The following is a 15040-nucleotide window of genomic DNA, read 5'->3' as shown; positions in this document are numbered from 1 at the left end:
TGGGCCTCTCCATCTTCGACATGGAAAGGATAGTCCCTAAAGTTCCAAATGAAGATTTTTAAAAATTAAAATTCTTTTCATGAGCCACAGTGATTTTTTTTAGAGAGAGAGAGAGAGAGAATTTTTTAATATTTATTTTTTAGTTTTCAGCGGACACAACATCTTTATTTATACGTGGTGCTGAGGATCGAACCCAGCGCCACGCGCCACGCGCATGCCAGGCGAGCGCACTACTGCTTGAGCCACATCCCCAGCCCGCCACAGTGATTTTTTTAACCAGTTCACATGTGAAATTCTACAGTGTTATCCCATTTGTATAATCATAAATGTGTCCCTTTTTTCTCACAAATGGCCTTACCCCCAAAACCACCAACATGATAAATTGTAACTCAGCCATTATATTTTCAATCAGAATGGTCTAGTACTTGACCTAGCTATATTACATAGGATTTTTTATATTTTTATGTTGCTTTTTCATGGTACTTATCTGTTTCTTATTCTTTTTTCCCCCATTACTTAAATTATTTGGGAAAACATCACTCTTTAAAATTTAGATGCTATGTTAGTTCACTTTCCATCACTGTGACAAAACAGCTGAGAAAATTCAACTTAAAGGAGGAAAAATTTATTTGGGCTCATGGTTTCAGATGTTTCAGCCTGTGATCTCCCAGCCCCATTGCTTTGGGCCTCATGCCAGGTAGAACATCAAGGCAGAGTGTGTGGCAGAGGAAACTTATTCACCTCATGGTGGCCAGAAAGCACAGAGAGAGAAAGGAGCACCCTCCAGTATCCCCTCCGAGGACACACCCCCAGTGACCTAACTTCCTCCCATTAGGCTCCGCCTCCCACAGGTTTCACTGCCTCCCAGTAGAGCCGTGGGGCTGGTGACCTAGTTCAGCACACAGCCTGTGGGGTTCACCAAAGATCCAGAACCACAAGAGATTCTATCAAATAAGGAAACAAGAAATGTGAAAGATAGGAAAAAGGGTGATAATGACAAGTTAGAAAAAATAATAAGTGTGAGAGACTCCTTTTTTGTTGAAGCATGAGTTTGTTTTTTCCAAATGTGGCCACAGGGTGGGGCAGGGAGGTCCCCATCTCCCATTTGTTAGCATGGGCAGCAGAGGCGGGCAGCAGAGGGAGCTCTATCCACTATCCCTGATTGAAGGCCCTGTCGTGATACCTTGGCTCATCAGAACCCAGTTCCCACAAGAGCCAACCCGAATGTGTAGGGTGAGTGGTGGGCGCCACCTTATAGGAAGACGGCTGCATCCTGAGACGGCGCCTCCTGTCGGCTGGGGAGGGACACTGCGTGCTGAGCTCGGACCTTGACTCCCGGGAGGAGGCCTTTTTGCCTGTACAACTCCTCACCTAACTTCACCTTGACTTTCACTTCTGAATCCTGTAAGATAGCCTCTTAGGCGCCTGAATCAATGAGTCTGTGGCAGTCGTGCAAGAAGATGAAGAAAGTTGTGCACTCCACTGAGTGGGGGATGTTGGCCCCGAGTCAGTCCCAGAGGGTTTTCCACGGCCTCAGGCCAGCCACGAGTCCACCACGGAGCTGTGGTCCCCAGCCCCAAGTCCAAATTTATAAAGGTGACCCGAATGACAGCGCCAAGAGGGGAGCTCCAGTGGAAGAGAAGCTTTGTGTTCGGTTTCCCCCGGAATGAGGAGCAGAACGCACCCCCAGGGCCAAGCGGGGAAGCACTTAGGCAGAACGGAAGTAGTGGGAAAGTACAGCCCCTGTTCTTCATGGGCCCTTGAATGTTTTCTGCAGGAAAGACAAGGCTAGGCAATCTTCAACTCAGTTGTGCCCTGGGCTCTGGCTACAAGGGCGATCTCTAGTTGTCTGATAGCTGACCCCTAGTGATTAGGGCAGGGGTCATTCTCTCCCCTGGTGTAAGGGCCAGATAGAGGAGGTGGATTGGTTAGTCTGCCTGTGGAAAGCATGCTCCCAGGCCACCCTTCCTGTGTCTAGGAATTAGCCAGCCTTGGGAGGGGCAATTTCTTCCAAATTAGTGAAGCCCCCAGGATGTCAAACATGAAAATTAGGAAAGGGGTGATTAGTACAAGCTCACACTAGCATTTCTAGGTTGAACTTTTACACTCAAAATGACTTAATACACTTCTCTGCAGAAGGGTATTAAGGAAACTGACAGGAGTTAAACTTAACCAAGTTTGAGCAAGAAAGAGGTTCTAGAACCATGGAGCACTCCAGATCCAAAATGGTTTAGAAGGCCGTCCACCCCCAAGGTCATGAGCTGTGTTTACAGTGGGAAAAACAGGAAATGTCATACGGAGATTAGTTAATTGGTACAGTTTGGCATTTGCTTTATTTGGGCATAATCTGGGAGACTTTAGTGTGGGATTGGCTGAGGGAACAGCTGCTATAATTGGCCGATGCTCAGTTGCTTGGTTACCAGGGGTATACACTTAGATTACAACTTGCTTGCACATCAAGCTAGGTTGTAGTTCATTTTATAGAGGCTGCCCTAAGTCTGATTTTATCACCCAGGTAAGGAGGCCAGTTTAGTCCAATTTAGTTCAATTTTAATAATTCTTCCTTGGGGTCATCCTCTCGAGACTGACCATAACTATAGGTGTGGGCCATGACACCATCTTTAGCAACCATCATAATGAATCTGCTTGTTCTTGGTTCAGAATTTAAATTTCAAAATGTCACATGAGTTGGATGACTTTTGTGTTTTACATTTTTGACATTCTGACTGCAGTGAGACCATTTGATTTAGCAAGGACAGTTGCATCCAGGTATTTAAGGCTTCTGAGTAAGTATTACACAATACACAGGGCCAAGAAACTGGTCAGAAGGCAGGAGTGAGCCAGGGCAAACAGCAAGACCCAAACCAGTGAGCAGGCATGACAGAATAAATGAGTTCTCCACACTCCAGGGAGGACCCCCAGGAGCTGGAAATGAGGGCCATCTGGTGGTGTTTGAACATACGTCAGTTCTCTCACCTGTAAGTTTGCATGGCTCCTATTCCAGGTATCCTGGAAAATTTGCTCTTAGTGCACCGTGTTTCACCTGTTGTAAGGATGCATAACCATACTTATTGTCAGGGGTCCTTCTTGGTGGTTTATCAGTGACCTCATATGAGCAGTCACTCCTACCCACACAGACAGCTACCAGAACATGTTACCTGGAGCACAGAACACCTTGTGTCGGCCTCCCCTGGACAGGTTTTCCGTATGTAGCGACTGCCAGGCTGTTGCTTGGAGAGATCAGTGAACCTAGGAAGCAAGTAGTGATATTTAAAATATCCGGGGTAGGCTTCCACTCTTCCTTTGTGTTTCAGGGTATTTCTCAATGGGAGCATGAGAAAGGTACTAGCATTAATGAAAGAGTTTGCTCATCTTTTTGGCATTAGCCCACAGTCTCAACAGTCACCCTTTCTTTCTTTTTATTTTTTACTTATTTACTTTTTGCAGGGCTGGGATGGAACTCAGACTGTGCAGGCTAAGCCCGTGCTCTACCACCGAGCCACCCCCTGCCCTCATTCTGGCTTCTTGCTAAAGCATAAGCCTTTGCTGAAGCCATTGACAGATGATTGCTCTGCACTTCTTTCCCTGTTTGGGGTGGGGTGGGGAGTAATTAGCCAGAAACAGAAAGAAGACAAGAGGTAAGGCCTTTGTTGTAACAGAGAAGTTTTGATCCAGGATCTTGGAAAGCTTAAGATGCTGTTTTCGGGAAGAAATTCCTTGATTAGCTTTACCTTTAACATCTCCACCACGTGTGCAGTTCCAGGAGTCTGGAGGGGCCCTTTTAAGTTTTGAAGCATGGGCGGAGGATTTGAGGCCCCAGAACGTTAGTGTAGCTGGGGAGGATTTGGTAGGATCCCTCCTGTGAGGTTGAAGGGAAGTGTTTGTGTCATTTCCAAAAGCCCTGGTTTCCAGTTTGTAACTTGTGAGAGGTCTGCTTGTCATCGGCTGATGGTCACAAGAAGCTGCTTTTACCTGGTGGCCCTTTGCGGCTCTATTGTTAAGGGCCTGAGGCCACCCAGGAGCTCTTTTGTAAGGGTCGGCCTCTGTTTTCCGTGTCAGTGGACCTGATTGCCATGACTTTGAATCAGTGGGCACCTCAGACAGAAAGATGGGCGCATTTGGAACTGCAGGAAACGCAGACATCATGGTTGTATCAATTGCTCACAGATCGGGAACAAATCTTCAACCTCATCCATTTGATTTCTTCCCTGGGAGGAGTGGGGTCTTACCAGGACTGAACACAGAATCCTGTGTCCCTGTGTAATGAAGCCTTCTACAACTGATGAGCTCCATTAGATGCTGGGGAAATTTAGGAGAAGGTTTAGAACGACCTATTTGGACTTTTATAGGCTCCACACTTTCAATCCTTCCAGTAGCAGCAGAAGCCCTTAAACATCCACGGCTTTTAGAAAGGTCAAGGGGACTATAGGCCTGAGCTCCAGCCAAATCAAGTTCTGCCTGTAGGGAGCGTGGGGGTTCTAGTTCAGGGGCACTGGGAAATAGACTCCTAAGATTCTTCCTCCCTCCCCAGAGAATTTTATGTGTCCCTTTAGTTTGGAGAGTGAGTCTGGCCCCAGCATGTTCACTTGAGCCAGCCAACAGATATAATGTTACTTTTTTTTTTTTTTAATTAAAGAGCCCCATTGTCAATTAGAGTGTCAGTTGTGGGACCCTCTTGTACTGAGTTGAAACCTCACCACAGAAATGACCTTTTTTACTCCAAGGGGTTTGTCGATTTGATTTTTTTTAAGAGAGAGAGAGACTTTTTTAATATTTATTTTTTAGTTTTTGGTGCACACAACATCTTTATTTTCATGTGGTGCTGAGGATCGAACCCAGCGCCCCGCACATGCCAGGCGAGAGCACTACCGCTTGAGCCACATCCCCAGCCCCATGGGTTTGCTGATTTTTTAAAGTGGAGTTTATGTTAGATTAAATGGCTCTGGATTCTCTATTTTTTTCTCCTTGTTTGGTCAGAATCATTGCAGGGAGCCATTTGCTGGGAAACCCGTTAGAGAACCATCAGTGTTGATTATTTTCCTGTGGGTTTCCTCTAAGGGGAAAACACTCTGGCCCCAGAGAAAGAGAGGTTTATTGTTAGGTTGACATAAAAGTGAACAAGTTCTCCCCCAGTGTCCTGGTTGTTTGCAATAGAGGCAGACACCTTAGAGGTACACAACTCCTCGTTCTAGATTTGAAAGAAGGATGGGGAAGCCACTTTGCTCTGGGTCCCTGCCGTTGCTGGAGTTGGAGTTTGTATAAGTTTGTTAGCCCGTGGGGGGTGCAGGTCCTCAGCTGCTCAGTGCAGTTCACCTTCAGCCCTTGCTCTTTTTTTTTTTTAAGACAGGGTCTCACTATGTTGGCCTCAAGTGTGTGGGTTCCAGTGGTCTTGCCTCAGCCTGCTGAGTAGCTGGCACTAGAAGCATGCAGTACCACCGTGCTCAGACTTGTTTCTTAACCAGACTGCCAAGTTCATGACCAAGTCCATTTATAAATAAAGCAGTCCATGCCTTTTGGTGCCTGCAAGAAATATCCCTTGAATTCTGAGCCCAGGGTGCTTCACGGTGTTCCTGGGTGAGCTCTGTAATCTGAAACCGATTCATCCTTCTTTTTCCTACAGGATTCTATAATGGAGCAATTTGTTTTCGGTGGGGAAACTTCAGGGATTGAATTTAAAACTCTTTCCGTCATTTTCCTAGCTCCCCTGGGTCTGACCCTGAAGGGTCTTTCATATGCTTCTCGGCCTGCTTTGGTTTTTGCTTCTGTCACCCATTTTTAAGCTTCTCCGGGTTCCAGTGTGTGAATAGATTGGTCAAGGTCAGGAAGTCTTGAGCCCTAAGCTCCTAACAAGGGTCCTAAATTCCTTTCTAAGTTTCTGGAGATCTTCTTTTGGACTTGGGAAGTCGCTCACAACGGCTGGCTGTATGCTTAGACGGTGGAGTAAAAGCAGGTCAGACGGGCAGGTTTGGCCCCAGCTCTCACTTTATAAGGCATCTGTTTGACTTTCGCTTTTTTATTGTCCTCAAGGGGAAGGGACAAGTGGGCTTTTAAAAAGGGCTGGTGGAGTAGTGGACTCAGCATCTAGGCAAAGACTGATGGCGGATGGGCTTAGTTCAAGGCAGTCCCCTTTCACCCTGCCCTTGGTCTGCTGCTGAAGCTTTTCATTTGCTTTCTCCAAAGAATCTTTTCAGGAGTTTTTTTTTTTTTTTTTTTTTTTTAATTCATTCAGTCTTTTCGATGCCTCTGTGCCAATTAAAGAACACATTCCACTATTTGGGGGTGATTTTCTTGTTTTTCTAATATGTGTTGCAAGTAAACAATTTTGTCCAAACAGAAACTTCCAGAATGTGGCCGCTGTTTCCTAGTGAGGCTAAGCTCTTTTCCCCAAAATGTGCATGTGCACGCCCATAATTCTGACTCACGAACCTAGCCAGAGTCCCAGGAGGTGGAGTCCTGGACTCTTGAGATTGTGATGAGTTTGTAATCCAAATTAAAAATTGAAGATCAAGAGCCCCATCTTGTGTACCCAGTCCCTATCTTCTGTCTGACCTACTCAGACACCTGAGGTGTCTTTTCTGAGTCCAGTTCAATAATCATGAGAAAGAAACGGGGGAAAGAGATTGCACAGGTAAATTTGGAGAGCTCAAGACGTGAAGTGACTGGAGCTCAAGATCCAAGGAGGAAAGTGCCCAGGAGCTGCCGTGTGGGGTGGTGGGGTTCCGTGGGCCCTGGCCTGTCTCCGACTTCAGTTATTTTTTTCTCCACAACTGCACCACTGTGCAAGGAAAACAACTGATAGGAATTCAGTGTAACCACTTATTTGACCAAGAAGTAGGTTCCAGAGCCAAGCCGCCTTCCAGACCCAAGATGAGCCACAAGGTCTCCCTCCCCCCTGCACCCCAATGCATGTACTTCAACCAGAGAAGCAGGAAATGGCTGCAGAGATCACCAGACTGGTGCAGCTCAGGGTTTGCCTTATTTGGCAATACAGTCCCCTGACGCTTCGGGGGCTACATTCTGGGATAGGTCCTTAGGTGATTTTGTCTCAGGGTGAACACATACGGCATTCTTACACAAACCGAGACAGTGACCGTGTCACCAGGCAGTATAATCTCATAGCAGCACCGTATCATAACTGCCCGCATCCAGCACCTGACTCATTTGGCAGCCTTCAGCCTGGGATGGCCTGAGCTTCCTCCACCTTGATCGGCTCCGGCTGCTTCTTGGTTACCAAGGTGCACTCCTAGGGTGGGTTGCATCTTGCTCTTGCCTGGGTTGCAGTTCGTCGTGTTTTATCACCCAAATACAGAGGCTGGTTTAGGCCAAATTTAATTCATTTTAACTGGGCCCGGCCTGGGCCTGCAGGCAGACCACGTTTTATCCCAGAAGCTCATCAGCACAAATGCTGTGAGTCATCAGAGCAGGCAGGGTCCAGGAGAGCCATGGGAGAGTCCCCACATGGTGACAGCCCCCCAGGAAGAGAGACTGGGCCTGAGTCAGCAGGGAACACTGAGGACGTTTGCTGTCTCAGGCTGCGCTGGGAAGTGTGACCCTGAAGGAAGGAGGCGTCGGCAACCCGGATCACCTCTTGGTTCCCGGTGATTGGTTTTTGCAAACTGCATCCAGGTTGTCATTGTTGACCAGGTTGTTTTAACGTTAAGGGTTCTGTTAAATTCTGTACTGTGGACAGTTTAATCGGTGACCACTTTCTCTCTCATACTGCTTTACCTCCACCACCACCATTTTCCACTGAACTCTGGAAAAATAAAGAAAGAAACAGACAGTGAAGAGGTCGGGAAGCTCCCTTCCAAGCCAGTGGAGGATGGTGTCCTTAGCAAGTTCATTTTGTAGTTGTGAAATTATTTTACCAATTAAGAATTTGACGTGTATTTTTTTTTTCTTTTAGAGCAGATTTGAACAAATAAGTCCATGTCGATGCACTTAAAAACCATGATTTTATCTGTTTAGAGATAGGCAGTATGTTACCACGTTCATCTGATACAGATGATTCACCTGGCCTTTTGTTTCCTAAGTTTAAGTCAGGGTTGAACGACGTTATAACAGTATCTGGCATTTGTTGTTGCTTAAGTGAGGCCAAATTTAAATGTTGTGTAATTTACTTCATTGTATTCTTGTACTGTTCCTTTTAATTCGAAGGAATTGTATATCCAACATGTGATATTTGGAGTAAATAAAACTTACAGTGTTGTAAATGTTCCTTAATAAATGATCACCCTCAAATAATAGGGGAGAATGACTAGCAATTGTATCGAATCAGGGTATGGGATATCGAATTCATTTTCTGCGGTTGCTCTAAGAAATTACCAGTGAGATGTTGGCTTAAAACAATAGACATTTTCCAGGCACAGTAGCCTATGCCTATAATCTCTGAGGCTCAGGAGGCTGAGGCAGGAGGATCGTGAGTTCAAAGCCAGCCTCAGCAATAGCAAGGCATTAAGCAACTCAGTGAGGCCCTGTCTCTAAATAAAATACAAAATAGGGCTGGGGATGTGGCTCAGTGGTTGAGTGCCCCTGAGTTCAATCCTTAGTACCCCCCCGCCACAAAAAAAAAAAAAAAAAAAAACCAGGAATTCACCCTCCCAGTCCTGGAAGTCAGATGTCTCAGGTCAAGATGTTGGTGAGCCTCTCTCTTTCTCTGGTGGTTCTGGAAAGAATTCCCGTTGCTGCTTCGAGCTTCTGGGGTGCTCTGTGACCTGTGGATATGGGACTGCAGTCTCAGTGGTCATGGCCATGTGGCCGTCCTCGCTCCGTGTCTGTGTTCAGATGTCCCCCTCCTGATAGAGGCACCAAATATTAGACTTGTCCCCCGAGTCCAGAATCACTTCGTCTTAACTTGATTCATCTGCGAAGGCACAGCCCCCAGTGAGGTCAGGTTCTCTGGTTCTGTTTGGACATGAACGGTGGGAACACTGTCCAGCACAGATGTGGGGGGATTCCAACTTGATCCAGTAGCAGAGAATCAGGGAAGAAGCTCTCGGTGACGGCAGGATCCCGCCCTGCTGGGGACATCCCATCCAGCCCCGTTCAGGGCCGCTCCAGTACTGACTCCTTCTCTCCAGGTCCCTCAATAAGGTGATTTGACCCTTAAAAAAAAGAAAGGAAATAGGGGATGAAGCTTAAAAACCATAATTGCTTCTGGAGATCACGCCTGTCCAAAGAAGATGAGACTCGGTAGACGCTGAGGCTTGTGTGTTCTTGTTGTGTTGTGTTTTTGCGGGGTGGTGGTGGGTGGCGGGGGCAGGGACACTGCGCTTCTTAAGGATTACAAAATCACACACACAGAGTCAGCTGTGAGTGTGCACACCTACTTGGAATGTTTAAAAGCTCAGCACCCTCATCACAACATACTGAAGAATTAACTTCCCGACACCTTTATGATCCTTTTCCTTACTTTTTTTTTTTAACCTGCATCCTCCCATCGCCTCTTCCTATGACAATTTCATGCGACTTTCTAAAGAAGGATGTTTAAGTTCTTTTTTCTGGTAGAAGTATCAGTTTTCACAAGTCATCGTTGCTAATAGAATTCAAAGTATTAGAAATACTGTCAAATTTGGCGAAAGCCGTGTTAAATTCTCTTATACGTGAGCTGTAAGATCTCAGGCAGTTTTTCCGGATTTCTCACAGTGACTGATTCGAATCCTTCGGTGCTGTCCTCTAATGCCGCAGTCTGGCTGGGCACAATTCAGGAGCCACTTGTCAAAGGAAATGAACTTCATTTTTAGAACACACACACCGCACCACACAGCTCTTCAGGAAAACCCTCAGAGCCCAGCTGCCACCACTGGCTTCCCACAAGCCTCTCCCACTCCCACAATCCTCCTGCTCTTGAGGCCGATTGGCTGGGTCGCGTGGGCGGAGCCAAAAAAAGTCCCCCAATGAGCAGCTCCATGGTCTGAAAGGGCGGGGAAACAGCCCAATGAGCATCACCGCAGAGGAGCGGATCAGTTGGCAGCTAGAAGTTTGCTGGGGCCTCTTCGGCTGTGGCTCTTAACACTCTAAAGCTTCCCGTAAGGATGGAGATGTCCTGTCTTTGTGCTGTCTGATATGGTCACCACTAGCCACAGGTGGCTGACGAGCACTTCAGGTGGTTAGTGTGGCTGGAAAAGCAAATCATTTTGTAATTCACTTTCTGCCCATCGAGCCGCCCAAGTCCAGGCACACCCCAGTGCCCTCCGCTGGGCCTCCCTCCAGTCTAGAGACCACATCAGCAGGCTGGGGCCTGAGCCAGTGAACTTGGTCAAGACTACCCGAAGGTCTGGAATGGAGGTGTGAGACCAGTGGTCTGCCTCACTCACCTGCCTGTGTGTGTTCAGCATGACTGTTGATTCAAAGTGTTCACAACTGACACGGCTGGTGTCCTGGACAGGTTCCTCGGCAGGTTCCTGAGCCTTGAGCACCTTTCCTTCTCCATGCATGAAGTCAGGTGTATTAGTCAGGATGAGTTATGTGATGCTGTGATAAAAAGCATCCCCCAGGTTACAGTGTTCTCAGTGGCAGAGATTTATTTTTATTAATGTCATATTTATCTTTGGTGATCCTTGGACCAGGTCTCTACTGTTAAGGAACTGCTTGTCTCATGGTTAGGAGTTCTGTTGGCAGGTGGCTTTTGGCCATCAGCCTCTTCAGAGTGACCCCAGGGCGGCCTTGCTCTGGGAAAGCTCTCATTTAGAACTGATCTCAGTGACATAAAAGCCTGGCCATTCCACCAGTGTGGGGCAACTCTGAAGACCCAGTTTCCCCCTGAGCCATCTGTGAGTCCGGTTGAGACCTGCAGACTGCTGGCCATCCCGCTTTGCCTACTCTCACCTCCTTCCTTAGGTGTGAAACCCATTGAGGAAAAATGAGCAAATATCTCAAAACCCTCTTTAGGTTTGGAGGCAGCTGATTTAAATATCTGGAGACACCTCTCTGAGCTGTGCTCTGGGGAGGGCCCAGAGCCGAACACTCTGTACCAGGCCAATCTGTGGGGCGTGGAACCCCGACACTTGAGCCATATAACCTGGAAGACTATGGTGTTAGGGGGATCAGTGGTGGGCTTTGCACCCCTGCTGGTCCCAGGAGTCCACTCCCTGGTTCTCAGAATGTGAGTGCGATTGACTTTGCAGAGTACAGAGGGGGCCGTGGGGGGGGCCTCACCTGTGTGACTGGAGGAAATTAGGAAACAGGGAGAACCACGTGAAGACACAGAGGACCGCCATCTGGAGCCAACGAGAGCGGCCTCAGGAGGAACCAACACTGAGGGCACTTGGCTCTCAGACTTCTCACTCCCAGGGCCGTGAGGAGAGGGAAGCCCCTCAGTCCGTGGCACTTTGTGGAATCAATCCCAGCAGCGGGGCAGTGGGGAAGGGCCCGCGGGGTGTACAGCAGAGCATCACGGGAGACTCACTGCTGCAGGCCGCTGTGTCCGGGAGAGGCAGAACCCTTGACCATGGGCATCCAGTGGCCATGTGTCACACTGCCCAGGGTGGACTAGGTCCTGCCAGATCCACCAACCTAAGTCGGGGCCGGCCAGGCGGGATCCACCTAAAGGTGGGGTGGCTCATCCTGAAACTCACAAGCAAGACCAGAGGGCTCCACAGATACCAAGACAGCCCAGCTTCCAGTTCGGCCATTCTGGGGCCAGGGCATCCTATCAGGTCACACCCAGCCGAGGGGGATTCGGTAAGACCAAAGAAGTGGGGAAGAGGCCCAGGCTTCGCTCTCGAGGAACGGACAGCAGCTGCATCCAGCCTTGGTCAGGGGTGGTCTGGAAAGATGAGTGAGGAAGAAGCCCCCCAGGAAGCAAAATTTGGGGCACAGCTCTTGGTCATCCATTCGGGGCAGAGGAGAGGGGCAAGTTGGAAGGCACACAGACTCACAGGGCCCAGGCCTGTCTGGCTGCAGGAGCACGGAGGACAGGCCTGGGGTGGGGGCTGGGCAGCTTGGTGTGGGGGTGGGTGTTGGAGAGCCAGGGACAGAGACTGAGGATAGCCACAGCACAGGCCGCTGCTTCCTGGAGAGCACCCGCCAGGAAGAGGCACCTGAAGAGGCACCTCGTGACCCAGTGGATCAGATGACTCAGCCAGAGGAGGTCAGCCGGTCTGGTCTACTGCTCCCACCAGATAAATGTCCAAGTGCTGAGCTGGGAAGCAAGTGGGCCACACTAGATTCCTGTCCCCCTGCAGGGCCAGTGGTTTGTTCTGATAGGATCATTCAGTGAGTGCACGTTGGACCTTCCTGGTCCCGGGGCCTCCTTCACAAGCAAGTAAGGCTCTCGGAGCGTTTGCCTCATCCACATTGGATGTCACCCGTCATCGCAGATGACCAGGTGTCTACAGAGGTGGAAGAGTGGGCTTTCACCCCGGACCCGTGTCACACACCAAGCCACTCAGGCTGCTGGTACCCTGGGAAGTTGGTGTGGCCTGGGGAAGGCCCGGCTCAGGAGTGCTGATTCACAAGAATGGGCTGCCATCCTCCGGGATGCAGGAGACCCTTCCATGGTGCTGTGTCCCCAGTGGAAGGAACCCGTGAGTCTGGGAGCCGAGGGGTGCTGACTAATCCAGTGACCCCTAAGTGTTTGTGCTTCCCACAGACACACCCACACCCCGAGGCTGAGACGCCTCGGCGCTCATAGGGCGATTTCAACCCAGGGACACATGGCCGTTTCCATCCGGGCACTTCAAGGTGACCAGGAAGCCCTAAGAGTCACCCTGAGGGAGGAGATTGGCCCTGACCTTGGGAAGGAGGCCGGGCTGCTCCTACCCATGGGGAAGAGAGGGTAGGTGTGGACCCAGGTGCCCCTGGGGGTGCCTCTGGGGACACCCTGGCTTTCTGTCCCTGGTGATGAACAGATGTCACAGCCCCAGCCTGAGAAGGGCTTAGAGGCCTGGGGCTCACCTCTGGAAAGAGGCTCTGGGCCATCCACCAGTGACACCCAGGAGCAAATGAGGTGCTGCGGAGCCTGAGGGAGCCCATTTTAGCTTTTTTGCAGCTGAGACCAAAAGACCTAACAAGAACAATTAGAGGAGGAAAGGTTTATTTGGAACTCAGAGTTGGAGGGTCTCGGTTCATAGTTGGTTGACTATGGCTCTGGGTTCCAGGTGAGGCCGAACGTCATGGTGCCAGGGTGTGGAGGAGGGAAGTGCTCAGGACCTGGCACCAGGGAGCAGAGAGAGCTCTGTTCACCCAGGGCCAAATATGTACACCCCAAAGGCACGCCCCAGGGACTGCGGAGTCACAGCCCGGTGGCCCCCTCCTCCAGCCACACCCCACCTGCCTTCAGTTACCCCCCAGCTCATCTCTATCCAGGGATTCATCCACTGATGAGGTTATGACCCTCATTTTCTAATCGTCTCACACCTGAGTTTGGGGGGACACTGTTATGCCAGATTCGTGGGACCCCAGTAGACCTCCAGGAGCCGAATCCAATGCAATCACACAAGAGTCTTTATTGCAAGCTCGAGCCTGGACTCACAACCATTCCTGACACAGTGGTCTCATGGAGTGAGTCCTGGTCCTTTGTCCAGTGAGGTTTTATAGGTTTTGGGGGATACTCCATGCGTCACAACATCACACAGCGAATCATTCCATTCCACGGGAAAATCAAACAACGACTCTTAACATTGGTTAGCACATTCAATGGCGGGAACAAGTTGGGTAGGTGATGGGTTAGTACAAGAGGGGGATTCCTTTGAACTGACTGGTTTAGGCCACGAGGGGAGTAGTGCTAAACGACATGGTCTCCCAACATGTTACCAACCACCATAAACTCCTGGGGGATCATCTGGTATCCCAGGTATTTTCCCTGTCTCGTGCTGATGGGTGGCTGCTAGGGGGTTGCTATGGGTCCTCACCTAGTGTTTTGTTACGGCAGACCCAAAAGGCCAGCGCATCTGTGTGGCAGAAGAAACTGCAGAGGTCATTAATTTTGGGAATCCTGGAGCTGGCCCCTAAGCTGGAGGCTTAGGCAGGAGGATCTCAAGTAAGAGGCCAACCTCCACAGCTTATAGCAAGACTCGTCAAAATAAAGAGGGCTGGGGACACAGCTCAGTGGTGGCGCACCCTGGGTGCCATCCCCAGTTACGGCTCCTGGAGACTGGGAGGTGGTACCAGTTTAAACTCATAAAAGAAAGAGGGAGTTGGGGAGAGAAGGGGTGACTGAGAGGTGACAGTGGAGTCATTGCCACTGGCTTTGAAGGTGGAAGGAGGGACCTTGAGGCAAACTCATCTCCCCATGTCCCCCTGCCCCACCCCCAAGACCGCCCTGGTGCTCCCTGCACTTTAGCCTCCTGAGATCCCTGTGGGATTGAGGATCCTGGAAGTGAAAGATGAGACATCTGTTCTCCTCAGTCTTGAGATGGCTGGCCATGTGTCACAGCAGCAACAGGGGCCAGCAGGGCTGTCTGTGCAGGACCTGGGGCTTCCCCAGGCTCCAAGGCCGCAGCCTGCGCCTCACCACCCCGCCCCGGGTCTGGTCTCACCTTGGGAACCTGAGCAAGCCCCAGGCCAGATTTCAGGAAGAAGGAACCAGTCCCCTGGACCCCCGCAGAGCAGCCCTCGGGGCTGTCCCCCAGCTGCAGCGGGAAGGGGCTCAGCTGCCAGGGACAGCGCACGGGCAGCATCCAGAGCCCTCTAGGGTGCCCCTTTGTCTCTGGCCATCTCCAGGAGAGATCTCATTCCCACTGAAACCCCCTAGGGCAGGGCAGGGCAGGTACCCCAGGCAGCCTGGTGGGCAACAGCAGGAGCCTGGGCAGCTCAGCTCAGGACAGGAGCCAGCAGACGGCCAGGCGGTGGGGGAGGGGAGGCTTTTCATGTTTTCTTTTGTTTCTGGAAGAGAACAATCCAGTGGCAGGGCCCAGGACCTTGGGGCCCGGGAGGGGCGCAGGGCCGGCCTCTGCATTCGGAGCTGGTTTCTTGATGTTTCCCGCTGCCCATCGCTGCACAGGGCAGGGCTCCCCAGCTGCTGTTGACAGAGGAGGGGGCTCTGAGAGGACCCAGGGCCTCTGCTGCAACTGAAATAAGTAAAGCTGAATTAAAAAAA

The sequence above is a fragment of the Urocitellus parryii genome, chromosome 12, assembly GCF_045843805.1.
Source record: "Urocitellus parryii isolate mUroPar1 chromosome 12, mUroPar1.hap1, whole genome shotgun sequence".
In the NCBI taxonomy this organism is placed as follows: domain Eukaryota; kingdom Metazoa; phylum Chordata; class Mammalia; order Rodentia; family Sciuridae; genus Urocitellus; species Urocitellus parryii.
This window is presented reverse-complemented; position numbering follows the sequence as displayed.